Genomic DNA, 25,782 nt, shown 5'->3' with positions numbered 1-25,782 from the left:
ATCTCTCAGATCCAACATTTGACATCTCTCATATTCCCTTGATCTGAAGAGAATCTGATGTAAATATCTTCTATGGTAACTAATAGACTCACTTTTTTTGGCTCCTGTTCAGGAAAGTGAACCACAAACCGAGCGAATGTTGTATATTAAGCATTCATTAAAGAATAATAATTAGTACAATTAGTTGGTAATCATTTCATGCTGGTTTTATTCATGACTAGGGCCAGGTGAGGGTGACACTGTTTATGCCATCATTACTTCTAAATTTGCGTATAAACTTGAGGCAAACCAGGCTCTGCTTGAAATTACATGTAGAAGTGTGTGAGAACCAGAAAGTAACACATAAAAATGAACTATTTTTAAAATTTTTATTTGATGTTGCTAAGTTATCTTATTCAATAAAATAAAATGAAAATCACTTGCAAGTGTGAAGGAAAGCCCTAGGATGGTTTTCCAAGGCAGGGTGAAATACATAATACTACAGTGTCTGAAACCTATTGTCAGGCTGAAATCCTGGCTCCCCCAAATGATGAGGGTAATGGTTCTATTTCATAGAATTGTTGAGGGTTAATTGAACTAACACATGCATGATGGATAATTCATGTATCAACTTGACTGAGCCACATGGTGCCCAGGTATTTATTTGGTCAAACATTGTTCTGTGTGTCTGTAAGCTTGCTCTGAAAGAGCTTAACATTTGAATCTGTAAACTAAGTAAAGCAGATGGCCTTCCCTGATGTGGGTGGGTGTCCTCCCATCCACTGAAGATCTCTCTCTCGCCCTGCCTGACGGTCTTGAAGCTGGGACATCAGTCGTCTTCTGCCTTCAGATGCAACTTGAACTAGAACTATACCCTTGGCTCTCCTGGGTCACCTGCTTGCCAGATGCAGACCTTGGGATTTCTCGGTTTCCATAGTCATGTGAGCCAATCTCCTTAATAAATCTTTTTTTTTACATGTGTGTATATATCCTATTGTTCCTGTTCCTCTGGAGAACTCAGACTAACAACCTGTCAAGTCCTTAGGACAGTGTCTACCATACACCAAGCACACAATAAATCTTGTTATTAAGATGCATCACGTTGAACCAAACATGATGAAGTTAATTGCTGCTGCATGGAGGGCTCTCCGGGAAGATCCTGCTAGGACTGAGAAGAGGAGTTTTCTCCTAGGCAAGAAATACAACGCAACAACAAATCTCAGAAATTTCTCAAGTCCAGAAGATACGCTACGGAAGCTGTGGTTCTGAGCCTCTCCCCCTCTCCCCCTCTCCCCCTCTCCCCCTCTCCCCCTCTCCCCCTCTCCCCCTCTCCCCCTCTCCCCCTCTCCCCCTCTCCCCCTCTCCCCCTCTCCCCCTCTCCCCCTCTCCCCCTCTCCCCCTCTCCCCCTCTCCCCCTCTCCCCCTCTCCCCCCCCCCCCCAGCACAGCACACCATTGCCAGAACACTCTTTGTAAAGTGCTCTTTAAATGCTACCAGCTCATCGAGGGTGAACTCCTTCATTTATCTCACACATATGTATTGAGGTGTTGGGCTTGGCCCTGGGGATACGACAGTGAGTGAAATAACCACATCCCTGTCCAGGGAGCATACAGCCTAGGGAGGGAGCCAGACACCCATGCATACATGTACCTCTCCAGGCTCCAACTGATACAGCACAACAGCAACAAAAGAACTTGGTGTTGCGGAGGGGATTGTGGGGGAGACCCTAATTCAGAAAGACTGCCTGAAACTCCCTTTACTTCGTCCCCTCCTCATGCCAATGCACCACTTTGATTTAGGTTTGATGGGTTTAGCATAAATTCACTTATTTGACTTACGGATACTATGGGCACTCACCAAAGGGAGGTCTCTGCAAGTAGAGGAACCCAGCTTTCCAGCACATGACCTCCTTTGCCCCCAAATGACCCACTCAGGCACGGAGTGACCTAGACTTTAACTTGTATTCCTCTTCTAAGACCGCCTTCCTGCTCCCCTCATTCTCTCCCCTTCTCCCCCGTCCTCAGCATCACTGGGGTGTACCCACTCTGCCTTTGCCCTTGCTATTTCTGGATGTTCCCCTTCTCCCTGCTGCTCAGCCAAACTCCTCCCCGGGATCCAACCCTAAGTGCAATAGGAGAGGAAAAAAGGAGGGGCCAGCACAGGCTGAAAACTTTAAGAAACAACCGAGGGTTTACTTTGGACCTTGAAGGATGCGTGGGATGTAGGGTTTAGCTAAGAGAAATGCGGAGAAGCAGGGCCTGGATTTGGAGAACATTGGAAGAGGTGACGGATGCTGCCAGTGACCGAAACTGAGCCATTTGAGTGGTCTGGGAGAACCGGAGAAGGTGGACCATTAACATGGCTAGGCAAGTCAGGGTCCTATCATGAAAAAACAGGCATTGTGCCTGCCCTCAAGGAATTCTCTATTAATTAGAAATTCCAGAAGAAAAAAACAATTCTCCTTAATAACTCCTCGTGCCCAGGCACAATTTGGGGCACAGCATAGTTTCCAAAGTTCAATACCAGACTGACTGGCTGAAATTCTTTTGAACTCAGTTGAGAGCCGACTCCAAACCTTTCCATCTGCTGACTCCTCCTTTGTACACGAAGACCACATTTTCCATTTGCCTTAAAACAGCTGAACATTTTTGCTGCATTACTGAGGCCACTTTAATTTATCACTTTGTTTTAAAGAACCACACCATCCAAAAATAGCACAAAATTACTCCTGTTTGAGGGTGGACGGTACTGCAGCTTTACATGAGACATGTAATCTTCCATTGATGGGGCCAGCGTGAATATAGTCGCGATTTTCTGCACGTTCTAACGGTTACAATTGGGAGCAGCTCGGTTTTTGTGCAGCAAGTTATATGTTGGTTTTTGTTTTGTTTTTTGTTTTTTGTTTTGTTTCGTGTTTTGGGGTTTTTGTTTGTTTGTTTTTGTTTTGTTTGTTTTGCCACCAAAGGATGTCTGAGCAGCCACAGGGAGAAGCTGGGCAGCTGGGGTCCAAATTCCTCCCTTGTCCAGGCCCAGGCAGGCTTGGATATTTTAAAGAGTCGACTTACCAAACCTTCTTTCTCCCAGCTTTCCACAGTGTCATTTTGCGTCTCTACTTCTAAAACATTTGGTTTTACATTGGATTTTGTATTTTAAGTATATGAGAACATAGTTTAGGATTTCACTGAAACCTGGCAGATAAGTTAAAGGGGCAGTGTTTTGAGAAATAGAAGTCAGTGCTGGTCTCTCCAGAAATTTGGTTGGGATTAATTGTGATTTTTCTTATTTTTACGATTATAGTTTCTCCTCCCTCACCCCTTGCCTTGCACCACCCCTCCGCCCCCTGCCATGTACATAAGAGGGACTCATTTTAGTGTCTGTCTTGAAAATCACCATAATGGAATATATATGAGGATTAGGCATAGAAATGTCAGGCCTTATTAAGTCTCAGTAGTCAAACTCGCTCTTGTGTTTCCCATTACCGCTCCAGTCTTTGAGACTTTCCAGAGAGGAAGAATTCTGTGAGTCCCATAGGAAATGCAGCCCCTCCCCCAGATTTAGCAGAACCTCGCCTGGGGTCAGTCATTATTGGAAGACTGTAATGTTTTCCACTTTTGTTGACTTTTAGAAAATTCTATTTCAGAGGAGACCTTTGGGAGATTCATGTAATCAAATTCTGCCAAGGAGGGGAAAGTCTAGCTGTTAGTGTATTATTAAATGCCCTGTATAACCACGGAATCTGGGCATTCGTAATCCCTCTCCCCAAGGAGCTCAGAGAGCTTTGGATACATTACTTTCTTTTATTCATCCTCACAAGGGACACGAAGAAAATGAGGGGGCCAGACTCTAAACAGTCTTCCCGACATGCTCAGCTATCATAGTACCATGTTTATTTTCCATTCTGGACTTCTCTTAGGAGATGTGTGGAGGCTTGACAAAGCTTAGAAGCAACCTAAAATAACCATTAAAGGTAGAGCCACCAGAATGTGAGCACTTGCCAGGGTTTAGAGAGACCCCTTTGGAGCAAAGCAATGACCTTGTAAGTCCACCTATGAGGAAGGAAAGGGGGCTCCTTACTTGATGGGAACAAGCACATGACTTCAGGAGCCCGAAACGAGCTCTTGGCCCAGGATGCACCTTGCTCGAAAGGGAGGCTCTCCCACCTTCTGCTGCCAAAGACAGTGGCTGACGCATCTCCCTGGCTGTCTTCCACTTTAAAGAACGAATCAGCTGATCAGCATAGACTCACCTTCCTGTGCACTGCCAAGAAGTATGTGGGTCAGTGGGAGGTTCTAGTTGTAGGAGAGCTAGCCCAGGATGTGAACTATGGTGACTCCATATTGCACTATGTGGCCAGAGTGACCGTGCACACACTGTCTCGGGGGAAGAGTCAGATACTCTCTAGGCAAGAAGTAAACCTTGAAACCTCTCTTTCCTTTGGGCATCTGTATTCCCTTAGAGTGTTGGAAACCTTAACACACACACACACACACAGCTTCCCCAGGCCTTTATTAGTCTACACCTTAGCTTTGCTCAAATCTGCTTTACAGAAAAGATTTTTTTATAATTTTTTAATGTTTCTTTATTTTTTACAGAGAGAGAGCAGGGGAGGTACAGAGGGAGAGAAGGAGACATAGAATCCGAAGCAGGCTCCAGGCTCTGAGCTGTCAGCACAGAGTTCAATGCAGAGCTCAAACCTGCAGACCGCAGGATCGTGACTTGAGCCGAAGCTGGACACTTAACCGACTGAGCCACCCAGGTGCCCCTGTACAGAAAAGATTTAATGAAATGATTCCTGATGAGATTGTGTTGCTTCTCCCCAGGGTGTCTGCATTTGTAAAAGAACCAAACATGAGATCAGAGAGTAAAACTCTCTGATATATGAGACTCTGTATATGAGGAATTGCAAAACTCTGTATATGAGGAATTGCAAGGCTGGCGGAAGAGGCATTTTAGCCATACTACACCCCTCCCCGAGACCTAGATTATCCCAGAAGTGTGGCTGATGCCTGTTCTACCTTCTCAGAAACGTGGGACACGGAAAAGAGCAGAGACCGGTGTGGAGGCTTATCACGGGTTTAGCATCCGAGTGACTTGGGCGGGTGTTCACCTTTCTAGGTGTCAGTTTGAGTCTGCAGAATGAAGGCTAGGAGGAAGCCCCAGTCCACACCATTTCTTTCACCGTCTCCTCTCTTCCTCCTCCTCCTCCACCCTCCTCTCCCTCCTCCCTCACTGTTGGGGCCACTATATAGATAAGAGTTTCCTCCTGGCCAGCTGTGTAAGCCAGAGTGGGAAATTGTGGCCTACTCCCAAGTCACCCCAGAATTTCTATGCAGGTTGAATTAGGAAGCAACAGTCTGGTGGAAGGGGTGGAGTTGGAATGCGTTGTGCTTTACGTAGGACGGTGTCCTCCCTGCCCGCACCCAAGCTGTGCGTTGGCTCCAATACTTACCAGCTGATCCCCAGGATACCTTATAGTCTGGAGTTTCAGGATTCAAAATGTCAGCCTCAACTCTGGGGTCTGACCCACCAGCTGCTTCAGGTTGCCTCTCTCTCCAGCCCTTCTGTGCTCTCTGCCTTCCCTCCTCTCCTGCTCTGCTTTCCCAGGTCAAGCAGGCTATAGAAATGCAGTCCCCTTCGGGCCCCAGCTGTTTGCCTGCCGGCCTTCTCTGTGTCACAGAGTTGGGAGCAGGAAGCCCTTCACATCCCAGCAGCCCTGACAGAGGCGTGAGGATGGGCAGGGCTGCTGCTGGGAAGGGAATAACTGAACCGGTTGTGTGGGAGCAACGTGCCTGAGAGATAGCAGGCAGGGCATGGGTGAAAATGCTAATAAAAATTTAAAATAGAACCTACAGAACAGGTACTGCTCTTCTTGAGTCTGTTGGAGCCTACTGCCGAGATCAGAATGATCCCCATGGATGTCATGAGAGTGAGGAAGGCCACAAAGGGGACTGACCGATGCTGGCAACCGTGTGTGTTATTATAACCTTTTTGCAATGTTATTCTTCGTCTGGACACCTGGTTCCATCTCAGATGCTATCCAGATGATTCGTAATCTAATGTCGGCTTCAACACACATTTAAAGGTAACTAGACCAAGCGTACATTATGTCAGGAGCTGCTCACCTGGAGGCCCCGCAGTTCAGGTCACCTGTATTGTCTCTGGGCAACATGCTAATCATGCTACTAGAAGCTGAAGACACGCGGTGACCACAGTGAGTTCCTTCCCTCCCCTCAGGGGCTGGGTGTAGAGGCAGGCGACTTTAAAGTGATCTGGGATGGAGCCGGAGCCAAGAGAGCAGGGAGGAGGGGCCCACTTACCAGAGCGGTGGGGCCTGGCCTTGGAAGATAAAATTCGAGGCGGGGCTTGCAGGATGAAAGGAGTTACCCAGGTGAGAGGGAGGAAGCGAAGGGCATTCCCAGCAGGGGGAGCTCTCCTTTTGTACATTGGACCGAACTCAGGTGGGAGATGGAAAGGGGAAAGGAAGCGATCAGCGAGCGGGAAGAAAAGGGATTGATTTCATCCTCTGACTTCTCTATTCTTCTCACTCAGCCCTGATTCCTGCAGAGGGCAAGGGCACACCGAAGGAGGGTTTTTAGCAGCTTAAAAGAGGTAGAATAATATTGGAATACAGTTTCTAATAGCAACTAAACCAACAAAAACGCAACCTGCAAACAACATGAATGTCCATGCATGGAAAACTAGTTACACAAATACGGTATACCCAGCTACCTTATGGACCGCATGTAGTCATTAAAAAGAATAAGATCTAAGGGCGCCTGGGTGACTCAGTCACTTAAGTGTCTGACTTTGACTCACGTCATGACCTCATGGTTCATGGATTCGAGCTCTGTGTTGGGCTCTGTGCTGACAGCTCAGAGCCTGGAGCCTGCTTCAGATTCTGTGTCTCCCTCTCTCTCTGCCCCTCCCCCATTCACGCTCTGTCTTTCTCTCTCAAAAATGAATACAAACGTTAAAAAATCTAAAAGAATAAGATAGCTCTCTGTGTGCAAACACAGAGATCTAAGAAACACTGTTAATAAAAAAGGAACATAAAAATATGCATAATTCTAACAGGTTCCCATTTATGTAAAGAGATATGTGTTTTATTTACATTTATGTATTTTCTGTGTACTTATATATAGAAAAAGGTTCTAGAAAGATACTCGACTTCTGGGGAGGGGAGTGGGGTTGGAAGATGGCAAAAGAAAAAGGACTTTAACTTTTTATTTAATTCACTTCTGTATTATTTATATTTTTACATGAGCATGTATTGGGTAACTTTTTCTTTCCAGTGGGAGAAAAAGCAACTGAATCAAAAGCCCAAGTTCTTCCAAGAAGCCCCAGAAAGTGGTCTTTACTCCTTCCCATCACTCCCCAACATCACCTAAATCCAGGAGAAACTGAGATGCCCCAGAAGCTCACCTCTGCAAGTGCCATCATGAATAATGCCAACACCAAGAATCTGAGTAAGCAGTGTCCTAGGAGTACTGGACTTGTTTGCAGGCATCCTTATTGCTGAAGGAAGAGGGTTTATTTGATTTACTCTCAGGAGTTATTTTCCTAGTATTAAGTCACTCCAGGGAGACTTTTTGTGATTACCTATGAGTAAATAAAGTGAAATTGCAATGAAAATAAATCATTAATCAACTTTAATGCTGACCTAAAAAATATAACCTAAATTCTAACACAAATGTAAATTATGTGTCAGAGGCTACTGGACCCAAGGATAATATTTTCTTAAATGTCTCCTCTTAAAAAGAAGAAAAAAAAAAAAGCACCTGGGTGGCTCAGTTTGTTAAGCGTCTGACTTTGGCTAAAGTCACAATCTCATGATTCGTGGGTTTGAGCCCCGCTTTGGGCTCTGTGCTGTCAGCTCAGAGCCTGGAGCCTGCTTCGGATTCTGTGTCTCTCCCTCTTTTCTCTCTGCCACTCCCCTTCTCACATTCTGTCCCTCCCTCAAAAACATTAAAAAAAATTTTTTTTTTAATGTCTCCTCTTACCCAGTTCCCACCCCTACCCATATACCCCATGATTTCATTTGACCTAGTATAAAACCAACCACAAAACAGAAGTATCTACCACTGACAATGCTTCAATAATATACTGTTAGAGTACTTCCACCAACACCTGGTGGGCGTAGGGGGTCATTTATCTCTTTGAAATCTCCCTGCAGAAGCCTGTAGAAAATTTCAAGGGTAGGTGCTGTGTCAAATAAACCCAACCAGACTGTGAGGAGTCCCTGATTATCTGGGAGATTCTTTTCCTGGACCTCTGGTTCAAGTCAGATCTAGAAAGAGCCTCTGGCCTTCTTAACCCTCAATTTGCCAGGGATAGAAAATGGCCGTCAGTAACAGAACTTCCTCCTGACTCTAGAAACAGGAGGCTGCAGGGTATGATGGCTTTGCCGTTGTTTAGTTCTGTAGGTCAGGTCACTTAACCTGCTTAAGCCCCCATTTCCGCACATCCACACAGTTTCTATGCCAGAGAATGTGTTTAAGCTGTGTGTGACCCTCGAGGGAAACACTCTGAAAGTAGAAGAGATTCTCTACTGGCGGCAGAGAGCCTGGCAGTCACACACCAGAGCAAAGCAATCTGTGTAGAACTGTTTTCTTTTGCATAAAGCGTTCTCTAAATGAAGCACTAGGGGTAAGAACGTTGCCCCTCCTAAGCCTGGAGATCCCCAAGTCCAAAGTTGTTGAAGTGGGAGATTTGTAACTGGGATCCGAGGACATAATTCAGAGGGCTCTTCAATTAGTTGGATGCGGGGCACAAAAATCCGTCTTCATTTTTACTAACCTCTTTCTGAAACTTCGTAACTCTTTTTGTATGTGCTCACAAACCACAGCAGTGTTAGCGGTCGGTACCTGTGACTTAGCCACCAATAGAAATTACAGATAATTTGAGGGTGCCTGGCTGGCTCAGTCGGTTGAGCTTCCGACTTCGGCTCAGGTCATGATCTCATGGTCCGTGAGTTCGAGCCGCGTCAGGCTCTGCTGACAGCTCAGAGCCTAGAGCCTGCTTCACATTCTGTGTCTCCCTCTCTCTCTGACCCTCCCCCATTCATGCTCTGTCTCTGTCTCAAAAAAAAAAAAACATTAAAAAAAATTAAAGAAATTACAGATAATTTTATAGAACATGACAATTGTCCCAGACCTCTCAGAATATTTGCTCTCTTCTCTAGTCCAGAATTATGGTAGTTATTCAACCTGCAGTTAGGTCTTGTTGACTGCTTAATAAAGCACATATGGGGCACCTGGGTGGCTCAGTCGGTTAAGTGTCCAACTCTTGGTTTCGGCTCAGGTCATGATCTCCTGATTTGTGGGTTCGAGCCCTGCATTGGGCTCTGTGCTGATGGCACAGAGCCTGCTTGGGATTCTGTCTCCCTCTCGCTCTGCCCCTACCCTGTTCGTGCTCGCTCTTGCTGTCTCTCAAAAAATAAACATTAAGAAAATTTTCTAAAATGCACATACGTTATTATATCACCGATTTTAAAAAATATTCCAATAACGATTTCAGTACAACCAGATTCCTGTATGACCCATGTGTTTTCTTTTACTGTTTTATTTAAAGACCATACTCTGAGAGGGCTCTCCATTAACTTCACCAGACTGCCAAAGTGGTCCATGCCCAATAAAGATTAAGAACTTCTGCTCTAAGTGGGGTTAGAATGGGACTTGTAAATGTTCCTAAAGGTCTGTGTCAATGTCACTTTATTTACACATTCCTGAGATTCAGCCTCGAGCTCATTGAGCTCTTCCTAACCAAATATGCTGAGGAAGAAGCTGCATCTGTATAAACATCATCCAACTAAAGTGTCAGGTTTCCTCCTCTTCTTCGCAGTTGTTTGAAGCCAACAGCTAATGGCATCAGAAGGATCAAATATCCTGGATAGCTGCATGAAGAGAGAGGAACGTCTATGGAATTACAACCCAGGCATTTCGTTTTAACTCTGCTAACTTGTTTGCTTCGCCTAGAATTAAGCACAACCAATAAGTGTTCGGAAAATGAAAGAATAAGTCACAAACTCATAAGTTGCTGGTTTAATTTCCTCCACGGGGAATTAAGGCATAACCTAATACCTGCTTAACACTTTGATTATGAAGAGTCACGCTTCGGCTCTAGACCAGGCATGACAAATGGATTTTACCCTGACCTGATCAAGTTACCGTTGAGTTAGGAAGGGTTCTGAGGCCATCTCCAGGCTTAAGGAGGGAAAAGGTGCTGTGGTTGATTGCCGATGTCTGCTATGGTAAGAGGATGTAGCTACGTGCGTGTCATGTGGTTATCCTGAGTCGGGTTTTGACTGCTACCAATGTCCACCTTTACTTTAGACCCAGATAGAAATACATTCTTGAACATTCCTTTGGTGTCCCCTCTCTGAAGAGAGCAGGGAACCTCCATTCCTACAACTATTTTGCCAACTGATTTAAGTTGATGAATAAAAACGGGGCTCCTGGGTGGCTCAGTCGATTGGCTGTCTGATTTCAGCTCAGGCTATGATCTCACATTGCGTGGGTTCCAGCCCTGCATCAGGCTCTGTGCTGACAGCTCACAGCCTGGAGCCTGCTTCGGATTCTGTGTCTCCCTCTCTGTCTGGCCCTACCCCACTCGTGCTCTGTCTCTCTCTCTCCCAAAAATGAATAAATGTTAAAAAAAAATTTTAATTAAAAAATAATAAAAACGATGAACAAAAGAGCATTAAATACAACATGACATTGCATAAAACCGTCTGGGATGCCCCAAAACAATAGACCACAATTGATAAAGGGAATTTATTTAAAATAATTAATTTGAAAGCAAATGTGATTTCTGCACTTCCCTCCTACTTATGGCTATTGTAAAGTTTGATCCTCTCACTTTTGTTCAGAAACACTTCCCCAAATCTAATGCATACTGACTCCATTTCCTTGGCTTTGTTTCTTCTGTAGGCCATGATGGGTAAGGTTAAAGCCACCTTGCATTTTACAGAGGCCTCTGGTTTTTGCAAAGCTGTTTTAAAACACTCTCTCCTGAGGCATCTCTCAGCAGGTAGGCATCTCTCAGCAGGTAGGAAAGCTCGGTTGTCACCATTATTCCCATTTTACAGATAAAGAAACTGGGGCTCCAAGAATTCAGGTGACTTTCCCAGAATCTTTTTGTCAGCTCGGTGCTCTCTGAACAAGCTGTTACCTTCCAGTGTCTGTTTGCTTATATCAGGGTCTCCTAAAGAAAGGGAATCTTTTAAAAGGAGAAAGAAAACAAACCAACATTCCTATCTGATGAAAATCTGTCCTCTACTTATCAACTCTTCCCATGTTGGCCAGGCTAGAGGTGACAGTTCTGGTTTTCTTTATCTTTCCTCCTATTTTAACAGATTTTAAGGAATCTGTTTAACAATTTCCACTTCCTGCTGCCACCAGTCCAATTTCAACTAATGGGCTCCCAAGCCAGGATTTTAGTACAGCTCATCAGGCATCCTAGTTTGTGATTTTTGTTACTTTTTTGGTTTGTTTGGCTTTGTTTTTTATTAGAAATGATGAGATCGTCAATTTGTCCGCCATGGAAGTATTGACTGGCTGGGAAGGGCTGTTAGTTTCTGCCAGTTAAAATACTCAAGGAAAGAAGATGGGTTGGGTTTGCCGGATTGCCTTAAATGAAACTGATTGGGGTGGTAGTTCACCAAGTAATTCATGGTTCCTAGTAATCTTATTAGACCAGTGGTTGGGACCCCTGGCCCACATTTTGTCCCAGCAGCTAGCACAGCCCTCTGGTCTCCTTTTACCCTCTCCATAGCCTTGGGCTCCAGCTGCAGGAGAGAAGCGTTCCATGTTTCTTCTGATCTCATACCTGCACTTGTGCACCAAACATGAGCCAGTCACCCTCAAGGAACTTAGAAGAGACAGACGAGTTAAAGGGTTCTCCTAATTTAAAACGAAGAACTCTACGGATGCGTTCAATGCCCCAGTCTTTGGGGCTCAGGGAAAAATCTCCTGGAGGAAGGGTCATTAAGCTAAAACCTTTAAAGAAGTGAGGAAAGTTGCATAAAAGGTGAGAAAGGCAAAAGAGTGAGTTCAGCGAAGAGGGTGAGGCTCTGGAACAGAGAATGTAAGCTATGGGGTGGAGGTGGGGAAGTGGGAGCAAGACTGGGGAAGTAAAAGTAAGCAAGGACCAAGATTAAAAATGTATCAAAATCATGCTAAGAATTTCAGGCCATATCCTGAGAGCAATGGGAAGCTGCTTTAATATTACTTTATAATGTCTGCTTTGGTTGCTCTATGGAGTTGAGGGGAATCAGACTGCAAGCAGGGAGAGCAGCCTTAATCCAGATGAAGTGTTCTAATAGCCTGAAATACAGTAGAGAGCGTGGAGATGAAGAAAAAAGAACTCAGGACTCATCAGGTCAATATCCCAATGTTGTAGGCAGTTCTCTCAGCTCCCCTTCATTAGGTTACCATTTTGATGTTGTTGACTTTGAGCTGTTTTCCCTCATCAGGGACTGAGCCTAGAGAAGTTCCCTAGTTTGTAAGAACAGTGGTTGGTTAAGCCCTGTGATTTGCAGAAGGGTTCTTTTAAGGGTCTCAAGTGAAATGACCAAGTCCAGGGTTTGTAACTGTTTTTCATTACAGCCACGAGTTCTGATGGTAGAGGCTGAGACAGGTGTTGGAAGTTGACTTGAGGACATGCCAGGAAGTAAGGAAGCAGAGGAAACCATCTTGACAGACAAAGGCGAGCTTCATGGAACACTAAATGTTCCTCTAGACCCCACAGTAACCCAAGAGGCTCAAAGCAGTCTGGTAGCTGGCGTTTCTCTGCCTCTGCTTTTATGCCATAACCAACTACCAAATCCCTGAGTACCTCACAGCTTCTGCTTATGGCTTCTGCTTACCGCCTATTATGTGTTGACCTTAATCTCCACAACTTGGCGATCCTAAACCTATATCTTTCCAGGATCTCCAAAGATAAGAGATCAACTTCCCTGATAGTTCAAACAGAAAACTTCTAGAGAGAATTATTATTGGTTCTTTTAGGTCACAGGCCTATCCCTGCACAAATCATTGAGGTTAGGGGGATAGGATACACATGTTGCCAGAGATTTAGAGCCCTATCTCAGCCACATGTTGGGGGGGGGGGTAGTCTCCAAGAAAGTGGCGACCCATTAGCAACCTGAAGTAATATTTCCAAAAAGAAAAAAAGTGCCCTTGGCAGGTACTTTGGGCTTCATACCCTGTCCTGAAGATGATATTTTCCTAAATATAAGTAAATGCTTTCACAATTTCAAGTTTTAATTTCTTCTGCTAGAAGATAAGAATGTGTCCGATTGAATGTTAGCTGGTTTTTAGTCTCAAATCTGTAGAACCTTCATAGGACTTTGGGGTGTGTGCAGAAAGGAACAGAAAAGAAAACCTATTATACACTTTCTCCATCAAGTGTCTTTTAGTAACAAACAGTACCGGTTGTGTTTCTTTGGTTGCAAGCAACAGAAATCAATACCGGCAAATCTAAGCAAAGTAAAATTATTGGGAGAATACTGAAAGGGAACAGGTTATCTTTGGGGGCTTTGAAACCGGAATCGTGGGACTGGCAAGCCTTTACAGAAGGAGCAGTATGTCAGAGCATGCCACTGGGATGAAAGAGTTCCAGATGCTCAGGTAGATGGTGAAATTATAAAGCAAAGCAAGAAAATCATTTTCACGAAAGTTGGGATAATAGTTACCTCGAGAAGTAAAAATAGGATTAGCCTATTTAGAAGTAAAAATAGGATAGGGCCCAGTGCAAAATGCAGAATCATTTCTTCAAAGATTATAGAGTTTCAAGATGGCAACCGCAGAGCATTAAACGAAGCCCCGGACGATTCTGAGCATGAAGTCCTGTGTGGCTGCACAGGTTGCCACACCCATGGAGCCATCCCTGAGCAAGGAAGAGGGTTTCAATTGGTGAGGGGCGCATAGAAGGCTTCAGGAGGCAAAAAATCCTGACAGTGGTGCTACATGACACTTGCTTTCAATTATTTGTAAACCTTTCATATGGTTTTATGCACTCTTCCCGGAGTGTTGTTAATATTTCACAATTAAAAAAAAATAAGACCCTACCTCCTGTCCTGTGTCAATCCTACAACATTCAATACACTAGGGGAAAGAGTCTGAGTGGCCAAGTTCGGACTGCTGGCTGCCATAGAGGAATAGTCATCAAATAATAGGAACAAAAAGAGAAGGCAAGCAAGATCAAGATGAAGAAGAATGACAAGTATTTAGCAGTTACTCCATGTTTTAGATGCTATTCTGAATTCTCTCCTTACACATTTGTTATTACCCTAGGAGACAGGGACCTCCCCTTTCAGCTTCCAGAGTGGACAGTGGCTGCTTGAACTTACAGACTGCTAAAGTCTCATGCTGTGAGAGAGAGAGAATTCCCTAAAAGGGAAGTTGGGATACAGCATTGTCATGGGTAGCTGAGAAATGCCAAAATCCACCACGCACATCAAATAAGAAAAGAGGGCTTTACTACAGGCTGTTCTTTTTTGTGTGTAACAACCATTTGTTGGTTTCCAAAGTTGAATGCCCACTGCTAGCTAACAGAGAAAAAAGTTGAACAAGACCGTGACCTTCAAGTGACTATATCACTAAGAAAAGAGGAGGGGGGGGAGGGAAAAACACCTCTAAGGAAAATTCACTTACACAGAAAGAATGTATGAGTGTTGGGCGTGTCCGGGGCCATCAGTATCACACACGTTGCATTCCCAAGGTAGCTTCAGCCCTGCAGAGATGGACCAGAGACCTAACCCCTGTAAGATGCCATCTCTTCCACAATGCATCTGCCCTCAGAGTTAACCTGGCCACAGATATCACTGCTTTCTTGCCAAGACTGGAACAGCTGAGGAGCACGACTATACACGTTAGATTCACGGACATGCAAGGCTGCCAAGCGGGGGGCTCACGAAGAGGGAGAAATCTGGAAATGCCATTAGCAACAGATGCAGCCCAGCATGCATGTCTGGGGAGGCTGGCTACAGCCCTTGGGACCAAGGCAGATTCATCTTGGATCATGACAGCCACTCCAGACCAACCTGAAAATAGCGTGAGGGGGAGACGTGTCACACAGAAGGAGCCGGCAAAGCCGGGCAGCCAGCAGCCATCCACGTGCCCCAGAGCAGAGCAAAGAGGCCAGTTGTTGGACACAAGGGTTCAAGGCCTTGGAGGCTCTCTGACCTAATGTTTGAATTAGGAACCTGAGATCCTCCCTCTACCATTTCGCCTTGGGCAAGTTACTTCACGTCTCTCTGCCTTGTTTCCCTTCTGCAAAATGGGGATGACCCATTCTAGGGTGGTTAGGACCAAATGAGGGGATACATATACGATGGCCATGGTGACTATTGTTAATTTTGTCCTACATAAAATGGGGGAATGAATGAAAAGATCTCTAAGTCCCTTTCTAATTGTAATATTCTGTGACACTCTTAAAGCAAAAGTACTCATGACTTTGAATTTCTATTAACAGAAATAATGTTCGATTGAAGGCACTGTCTCTGTGTGTATTTTCACTTCTGTTTTCCTGCCTATTAAAAATCTCTGATGATATTCACGTCCTGGCTCATGCAAAAGACAACTATTTTAACCTAACCGCTGTGACATTTATAATTGGTGCAGCCAAATGTTGAATAGGAAGGAAAACTTGGAAACTTAATCTGTCTATTTTTAATCAGTCCTACCTTTGACAGAGAGTTCATTCAAGAAGGGCTGAATTGAGGCTGAAAGGGGCGCACATAAATGTGAAGATGGTCACATGACAGGAGAATTCTAGATTTAGAAGTTCAACGTGGAGATTATACTTGCTGAAAATATTCTTAATGTATATTTTAGTGGTACATTGCTAACATTCTTTCCATATTTCCTAACCTCAGCTATTCCCTTTCCTCCACTGTGGTTAAGGGTAAAATTCAGGAACGGATAACTTTGAGAGAACTGAGGAGACAGGACTTTGCCTGTGGTCAGAAAAAAAAAAAAAATCAAAAAGGGAAATTTCAGTTGCTTCGAAGCTGGTTTGTGAGAAGTCGGCGCAGGGGAAGGCAGAGGGAGGAGGCCTCTCTGGGGGCCCAGCTGAGGCTCCGGCTCCCCATTTGTCTTAATTTGGCTTGTGGTTCTACAGGCCCAGGGAAAACACAGACTTGCACTAATGTAGCCCAGGCAAAATATTGGAAGGGAAAAAGCTTAGACATTTTGTACAAACTACAGAAAATAAAAGCATTAAAGCACAAAAGCAAATGAGGCTTTCCTGATGGAGGTGCTGTGATTCCTCAAAGCCAATAAAAGAGTGCTCAAATATCCTCAAAGAAACTTGACTGTTTATTGTGGTGTCACATTTATGACCCACATAAGTAGCAGTCAACTAATATCATTATAAAACTCTGATTTATAGGCACTTATATTGGATTTTTCCTCCTACTGGGACCTCAAATTTGACAGGACCACGTCCCTATTTGCATGAGGAATTCCTGTTGTGACTGGGGACTGTGGATATCCAGTGGCCAAGATGGTTACTGTTGATGACAGTTTTACATATCCCATTTTTTTCAGGGGTCAAAAGTCACATGCATATGGTCGGATTCTTGGTAGGGGGTTCTTTCAATTTCCATTATGTTGATACAAAGAATTTCCCTGGAAAAGGATCTCTAATAAAATTATGAATAAATCACTTGGGCTGATCCCAGATGCAGAAACCGATGGGATGAATTTTTAGAAGTTGAAACCTCTAGATTTTTCAGCAAGATTTTGGTCAATTCGTTTCTTAAAAACAGCAAACCGCAAATTGGTCTTGGGAATCGTATAGATCGGGATCTGTGAGGCAGGGGACTAGGAAAAGATGACGACAACAATCCAGCAAATGGTTGAGTTCTGCCCCCCACCCCCACCCCCACCCCCACCCCACCCCCACCCGCCAAAGGAACAACCACTCTTTCAGAGCCAACTCCTGACTTCAGGGCTCCCACAGTCCCGCTCTCTGAAAGCCCTGTAAAAAAGCTAGGGGGGCGGAAGGCAATCATTTTAAAGAGATCACATTCAGTTTTATTAAAAAACCAAAACAGCTGGGGCATTGATTTGCAAGCTCTGTAATGCCATTGGTATGCCTGACCTGGCCAAGATATTAAAAAGATATTTAAGGAAATGTCAGTAAGTGTCTCAGGCACAAGCCTTGGCATATTCAAACAGCATTATGGTGCTTGGGGTAATTCATCTTCCTTTATGTTTCGCTATGCAGAGAGAAGGGAGGGAACATTTTACAAAATGATTTACTGTGACACATCCATCCTAATGAAAGCATGTGCCGCTCGCCAGCACTCCTGGCTAATCTGCCCCCTCCCAGATGCTCGGCCATATGTCCCGTGCTTGGCGTGAGCAACAATTGTGTCGGTGGGGAATAATTCCTGGGATCTGGGTGTTTTTAACAGAAATCCCAGAAAGCTCTGAGGTTGCTGGCTCAGGTAGAAAAGCAGCAGGAAAGGGCTCATCAGCTTGGGGCTAAGTATTTTTAAAGATGCTCCAGTGGCATAACCACAGGATGGAGTGAGATTTACTGTCTCCTCAGACCCAGGAGGACTGCTGAGAGAGGAGTCGAGGCTTCATTTGAGCAACTTTCCACTGTGGCCGAGCTCCCCACTCAGGTTCTTTCTTGCCGAGCCCCTCGCTGGCTGGCCGCTCTCTGACTTCCGGCAGCAGCCGCCTTTCTCAATTGCCAGAATCTCCCATCCTAGCCCTTCCTGGCTGCACACGGTACCGCTCACTTCGTGCAGACAGCTGCTGCTTTGCCCAAGTGTGTTTCTAGCCCCCTGCCTATTGCGACACTAGCCTAATTGCCTCTGCCTCTTGGAATGAAATCAACATTTATTGAACACTGACTATATTTTATGTAAGACATCACGCTAGACCTCGTGAAAGAGAGAAAGAAATTTGTATAAAATAGATCTTTGCTTCAAAAAATTTGCCATCTAGTTGTGAATCAATGCTCCCATCTTATGCCCTTGGTATACTTTGGACAAGTTTCCTAACCTCTTGGTACCTCAGTTTTTCCATCTGGAAAGTAGGGAGTATAATAGTACATGTAATGTATGAAATGCTTTGAATAGTACATGACACATAATAAACACTCAATGAATTTTAGCTAGTTTTGAGCACTATTTGGAAGAAAAAGGAAAAAAGTAAAATATTTACCTGCCGTACTGTGTAATAAGAATTATACATATATGTATATATATATACATATATACATATAAACACATATACATATATAACATATACATACATTGTATTATATATTATATATAATATATACATATATAGAGATTATATATTTATATATGTATATATACATACATAATATATATATATCTCTCTATAGATAGATAGATAAACGTCCTCACAATATAGTATAAGGCAGATATTACTATAACTCTTTCATTTTGAGTGAGGAAGACTGTGCCAGGTTAATAACTTGTACGAGTTTCCAATGTTGACAGAACTTATAGTTAAGGCAGAAATGCCTTAGCACCAAAGCCCATGATTTTGAAAAGACAAATAATTTTAAAATTAATGTTTCCAAAGACACCAGAAGATGTATAGCAAAGTGATAGCTGAACAATTTCCCAACACATCGCATGGGAAGGCATTGCTGAGAGTTCACTTCCAAATGGAACATCAGGGAAAGAAGTCTGACTGGAAGAGGTGGGGTTAGAAGACGACCTTGAGGGATGAGTGTAATTTTGGAAGGGTAGAAAAGGCCCATTGACTGTGTGAGCAATCATGTGGAAGGAGAAAATTGCATCATCTCTCTGAGAAATAGAGCACGAACTGGTTGACCAAAGCCAAGAGCTCAGGAAAGTCTGAAGATGGCAGATTTGAATACTTTCCTCCGGGGACTGGGGGTTGATTGAGGGCCTTAGCAGTGCCTTTGAAAGGTTTGCTCTGCAAGAGTATATTTCCTAAGCTGGAAAGTAAGAGTCAATTAGGGGGCCGGTGCAGTCCTCTTAACCAGAACCATCACTGGTCTCCCTGAGGGTGGTGGCAGGGAAAACAGACAAGTGGAAAACCAATGACCTACACAAAATGGCTGGCTGAAAAGGGTTAACAGAGAGACTCTTCCCAGAGGTCTTGCTAGGGCCGGACTCTGCCGTCAGGGGTAGAGTCATCCTCTGCAGCTAGCAACAGCCGGCAGCTCTTCCCACCGCGAGCTCTGAAGGGCCAGAGGGTGAGGTCCAATTCCTGGACTCAGGGAGGGAAAGGCTGCCTGGCAGGAGCTGTGGCTCTGGGTGGAGGGACACAGCCAACCTGCTGTAACGAGCAGGGAAGGAGCCAGGAAAATCAATACCCCATCTTCCCTCCTCCCTCCTCCCTCCTCTCTCCTGCCAGTGCCCTGGGCAAGGGCCCCTCTGTTCAGTCCGTATAGGTCATCGTTCCTGGGCAGAGAGCAGGATGGAGAAGAGTAGGGAGTGACCCAGGGGTGCGAGTGGAAGACACCCCACATGGAAGGTTTGTTACGGGATCAGATCATTGACATGGCCCAGAGCCTGGCACACAGACGACACTGAAGACTTGACGGTAACTATTATTTCTTAGTGTTTTTCCTGCTTCGGTCGGCTTGGTATCCCTGTATCCAGCTCAGCCCTTCTGGCCTCACCACAATCAAAAACGTTTTCAAATCCCTTCAGTAGCATGAGAAGTGAAGTGACTCACTAAAAAGCCAATTGAGTTTTTTTGCCTGCAATCTTTGGCCTCTATTTTTTAAAGCTTCCTTTAAAAAAAAAAGGCTTGGAAATCATCTTTTTAAAACACAACCTTTGTGATTTGTTTTATTGGAAGTTCTCAACAGAGGAAAGGGGCTTGTTTGTTTAGATTGCTATGCAACCGGAGGCATTGAGTAAATGGTTTTCTCGGTTTTTATTATTTTAAACTTCACCCAGGAGAAGATCGATCCAAGTTTAAGAAAGAGAGAAGGAATGGAATAGGCTCTAGTGGTTTCAAAATTCTAAGTGGCACCGCAAGATAGTAGAACCTTAAACGTGTACATATGGAAAACTACCTTCATAATTCGCACTTTCAAGGTAAAACCAGGAGAAAACATGTCTTCACCTCTCCAGATTTTTTTTTCCAGCTGATTTATATACTACATGCTAAATAATCACTGGAAGTCAAAACTGTACCCCTTTCAACCAAATATCAGCGAAAGGTGAAGTGATTCCGCAAGATGTTTTCTCATCTCCCTTCCTGGTCCTGGACAAGCGCAAAGTGCGGCTACGCAGGCGCAGTCCAGGGTGAAGAGAGCAGAGGGGCAGATGCCTCCCCAGATTCGCACCCTATTTTAACCTGAATCCTCTGTTGTGTTTACAAAAGCTTCAAATTCCCAATTGGACTATTTTTCATTATGCCAAGAGGTTTCTGATTGACATTCATGTGGGTGCCGACTATCAGATTGGCAGCCGGGGTGTCGTTTCTGAAGTTTCTGTCCAAACGAGAGGAAAGAATGACATGAGTCGAGTGCCCCGAACTTGGTTCAATCAGACATCTGGAAGCCAATGGTGGAGAAAGAGAGCAAAGGTTAGGAGAAAAATAACACTCAGTAGCAACCAGCAAAACAAACTTTTGTCTGGAGCAACAAGAAGGCACCGCAAACACAGATCAGCTCGTGTGGCACCCGCTCATCTTCTTCAAAATGTCCTTGTAAAAACAATGTCTTACAGCTTTAGCTAATGTTACATTATAGAAAAAAGTATAAAAAGAAAATAAAAATAATTAAAATATCGCTATTCAAAGACTGCCAACACTAACACTTAGACACAGTCCCTGCTAGCTTTTCTAAACACCTATATATTCTACAGGCATATGTACATAAGTAAGATTGCAAAGAAATCCGACGAATGTTTTTCCAACTAAAAAACAGGATTATCTTACACCTGCAGTTTTATGCCTTGCATTTTAAGCCAAACATTATATTTACACATTTTTCCATATCGTTACATATTCTTGGAATGGCTATTTTTGTTTTTTTAAAAGATGTTTGGTTATTTAGCTTGAAAGGGAGAACGGGGGAGGGGCGGAGAGAGCGAGGGAGGGAGAGAATCCCAAGCAGGCTGTCAGCACAGAGCCTGATGCTGGGCCCGATTGCATGAACTGTGAGATCGTGACCTGAGCTAAATCAGAATCAGCCACTTAACCAACTGAACCACTGAACCAGGTGCCCCGAAACGGCTATTTTTTTTTTTCTTTTTTTAAGTTAGCTACATTAAGTTGTCATAAGCTGTCATGTAGATGTAGCATAATTTACTTCACCAACCTCCCATTGTTGGCGTTCCTGTTTCCGATTTTTTACTGTCTCAAGGATATTCATAAAAATATATGTAAGAAAATCTTTATATTCTTTTCATAGGATAAATTCCTAGAAGTGAAATTACTGGGTGAAAATACTTAAAACACAGGGCTTAAACTACCATGTAGAAAAGTTACGCCAACTCTTGGTCTTGTGGGAAATTTACGAAAACGAAAATACCCATTTCATTACACTCTGCCAATCCTGAGAATTATCATCTTAAAAATTCTTTGCATCTTTGAGAGATGGAAAATGGTTCCTTGATATTCTCTTGAAGTATTTATTGATCATGCCAAACCAGCTTACCCATCTTTGAAAAAACTAGTTTCCTTTTGAGTAGAACTTGGAGTGCCAATTCCCTGAGAAAAGTCAACTTCCATGGGACGTGTGAACACAACCCTCTTAAAATCAATGTCACAAAATCCCTATCAGCCTTAATTTTAATAATAATGCCAACAATGGAGTCTCTCCTGTCACATTTTGTAATGTAGTCATACCAGCTTTCAAAGGCTGGTGTGCCCTGAAATTACAAACACGGGCTGTGGCAGGAGGCACTGACAGTTCTCCAACCCAGAGTGACAAGTGAGCATCCCTGTCACTCTGAGCCCACAGGGCGATGGAGCAGGGATGTGGGACCAAGTGTCATGGGTATCCAACAGCACCCTGACACTTGTTTAGCCCTCACATGTCAGGGGTTGCTAATCTTTATGCCAATTACCCCTTTGACAGCCAGGTGAAATCTACAGATGCCTTCTCAGAATAATACCTTTAACTGAATAAAATAAAACACATAATTATAAAGGAATCTGATGTTGAAATTTTGTTATCAAAATATTTATAAAAATCTGTGGCATAGTAATATATGTGCTCACTTGTTAAACACTAAATAACAAGATCTAGTGGGAGATCTACCATAATTGCAGAGTGGTAATGAGGGTAAAGATATTTCAAGATCTCCACCACAATTAATATAATATGAGAATACTTATTACTTCTGTGAGTGACAAAGACAAGTAGTGCAAATACTGTTGTGGTTTGTTGCCTACATTTGTAATGAAGGAAATGCTTCCTTCAGTGGGAGGTTAATAAAAGATGTAACCTTTTTTTCCCCACCGTGGAATGCTTGAGTTCTTTCCATGGACCCATGGTCACATGAAGTGCTCTGAAAGTTGGAAATGATGTAAATGTATTATCTCCACCTCCTCCCACTTCTAGAAATGTGACATTTTCTCTGGGCCCTATCCATTATTATTTTTTTTTTTATTTTTTTTGCTATAATTACTATTCTGGGAAGCTGTTGGAACAGGGTGGTAGGGTTGGCCACAGTGGAAGTTCTTAGTCAAAGGGTTGAAGCCACTGCGTTAGAAATACTGTACCTGATGTAGTTGTAGACCTATGTACTCTGATCACATGCCATGCCAAGCACTGCTCTCTCTTACAAGCCTGAGAGTCAGGATCTCTGACTATAGCTTTGCAACTAACCAGCTATGTGACTGTGAAAAAGCCCCTTGACATCCCTGAGTTTCAGATTTTCTTAACTCAAAGAAATCATTTGGAAAAGACCATCTCCAAGTTCCCCTTCCGGCTCTCATAATATGTGACTTTACAGTGTTTTAAAACTTCCATTGTATTTTGATACTTAATGTCTCTTTCCAAAAGCGTTCTTCAGCCCCCAGAACAGAAGGCCTTAACTGTTTTCTAAATTAAAAGTTTTTATCCCTTTCTCTGTCGCTATCAGTCCCTTATTCAATTTTTCCCTCATCCTTCTTTTAAAACAAAGACCTTTTCTTTTCCTTAAAGTAACAGGACCTGAATTCTTATGTTGATGTTAAAGTAGAAAGTTTGTCTGGATCTTTAGTTCACCACTTCTCACCAGGTCTAAATGCCTACAACTGGCCAGTCTCCATTTTCAACCTTGGTTCCAGCGTTCCCAACCTCTGCTCCTAAAGCATCCTTGCTTCGTCAGTAGGTAAGCTTTCCTTCTGGTGCTCTTTTCCCTGAGGCCTCAGGCAGGAACTTTTTGATTTTCTATGTGTTGTTGCACCAAAGAAGTTAAGTATTCTGTTCTCCTACTCAAATGGAGCTCACAGAGTAGATATTTCTCATGAATTTTCTTTCCTAATCGCTCAACGTTGTTAAACACTTGGCATTCTGCTCTGTCAAGTGGTCGAGGCCAAATTCAGGGAGAGCCTGGGCTTCAGGTGTCAGAGGGAAGAGGAGTGCTGGGTAAATGAGGGGGCCTGCCAGGAGCACCAGGGGCCCCTTGGGCCCTAAGAATACTAACAAGGCTAAGGGGAGAGGCTCAGAAGCAGCCCTGCTCTTGGCAAGCCCAGGCAGGGTTCCCTTTGATGTGAAGTCTTGCTTGATACAGCTTTGTGTGTCTGCATTTGTCCTTGGCAGGCAGAAGGCAGTTCCTTTCCAACAACGAGGTGCCCTTGTGTATTGCTGCCATCCACTGAAACAGTGATGCATGCAAGCAGCTCTCAGGGTGGCAGGGGAGGCTGGGGTTGGCGGTGGGGGTCGGGGGGATGCTCAAGGAGAGCCCAAGTGCCAAGGATGTTAGCGAGGAAGTGGAGACAGTCCTGGGACTTTGCGCCAGGGTTCTCAAAACATTTTACCTCGAAGTAGGAACAATTTGAGAGGGATACAGGGTAATTAGGAGCAAAATGTTGAAAGTTCTTTCCTCTGACTGAAACACAAGGTTTAGAAATCCGGATTGCAATTGCCTCAAGTTAGTCTGGGCCAAACAGTGGCCTAGGAAGGTTAGTTATCACAATCGGCTCAACTTTTCTTAGGTTCTGTAGATACGATTAGTGCTGTTCTCTAAATATTTCCAGTTCTCTGCCCTTTCAAGCACAAGGTGGATTGCACTTCCTGGTCTCCTTGTGGTTGGATAGGGCCATGCGGTTCCAGCTAATGAGTAGAAGTGATAAGGGTCTCTTCCAGGCTGGAGTATTGAATTACTGATGCAAAATGCTCCAGAGCTTTCTTTCCTCTTCGGAATGGGGACCACCAGTATTTGCGATGGTAGCTTCTCCACCAGCCCCCCTCCTCCTGCCACAAGAGGTAAGTAGCATGAACAAGAAATCAACCTCTTTGGTTTAAAGCCACTAAGAGTTGAGGGTTTCCAGCAACATAACCTAGATTATTGTAATTGCTGGAGGCCCAGAAGAGTCTCCTTTCCTTGCCCTGTTGCACTCACAGAATTACACTGAGGTAGAATCCTCAACTTCCTTGGAAAAGCATCTTCACCTTACTTAGGCAGTGGGAGCTTGCACAGCCAGGGCATTTCTCTAGGGAGTTGCATGGAAGTTGATTGACTACAGTTGCATCTTAAAGCCTTAAGTTTGGAGAACCAAAGTGTTGCAGATAAGAGCCGTGACAGTCCCAGAAGATGCAGAAAGATGTTCGCTGAGTCTTGCTCAGGCTAAAGGGAGCCAAGAGAGAAACTTCATCAACAGAATGCATGAATAAAGTATCTGTTTTCGTATATTTCTGAGGTCAGAGGGCCCACTCCCTGAGCGGTTTTTAATGTGAAAGGGAGAAAAAATGCAAAGAGAAAAAGATGGTTGGGGAAAACTCACAGACTAAAGGGCTCCGAAAGAATACTGGCTGCAAATCAGAAGAGATGCAGTTTATACTACAGAAAATAATTTGTAGCCCTGGAAAGGCACAGAAGGGACATTGGTTGGAGCTTTGTGCAAAGTGTCAAAGGGCTGTGGTTCGTCGAAAGAAGTTTCAAGGAAGATGTTGTCAGGAACTTTTAGAGGGGCTTTTAGAGGGCAAAATAAAATGATGGGTCAGGAGAAGGGCAATACAGTCTGAAGCCCTTCCTGGAAAAGGATCTAGAAACCGGGTCAAGGTGACTTTACAAGAGGGTTTATAGAAGTTTGCCCTGAGGCACAGATTGTGTATTACGTTTGCAGGAGTCCTAAAAGATGAGAGGGGGAGGGTCAGATGGTCAGGGTTAAGCTGATGGAGAAAAAAAAATTTATTTTGTTTTGTTTTTTTAAAAGCTTATTTATTTAATTGGAGAGACTGAGAGAGGGCTTGAGTAGGGGAGGGACAGAGAGAGAGAATCCCAAGCAGGCTCTGCACTGTGCAGAGCCGGATGCAAGACTCAGTCTCACAAACTGTGAGATCATGACCTGAGCTGAAATCAAGAGTTGGATGATACTTAATCGCCTGAGCCACCCAGGTGCCCCAGAAAGAATTTTAAAAGTAAAGTTACTAATGCTAAGGGAAGTACTCTAAGCAAAAGAATCCAGGGAGGGGGAGTGGGCAAAGTGACAAAAAAATGACATCAGCAGTAGCACCAAGATTATCACCAGGGATGGGGGTGATGTTGGGACCTGAGAAGTCAGGAAGAGGAAAACCGTGAGCTTGTAGGAGGGAGAAGGGATAGTTAGGGTTATGTGACTGAGAGTGCTAACTGTCCTCCCATGTCCTTTCTTAGCTCCTTCCTTAGGCTCG

This window comes from Acinonyx jubatus, chromosome C2 (genome assembly GCF_027475565.1).
Source record: "Acinonyx jubatus isolate Ajub_Pintada_27869175 chromosome C2, VMU_Ajub_asm_v1.0, whole genome shotgun sequence".
In the NCBI taxonomy this organism is placed as follows: Eukaryota; Metazoa; Chordata; class Mammalia; order Carnivora; family Felidae; genus Acinonyx; species Acinonyx jubatus.
This window is presented reverse-complemented; position numbering follows the sequence as displayed.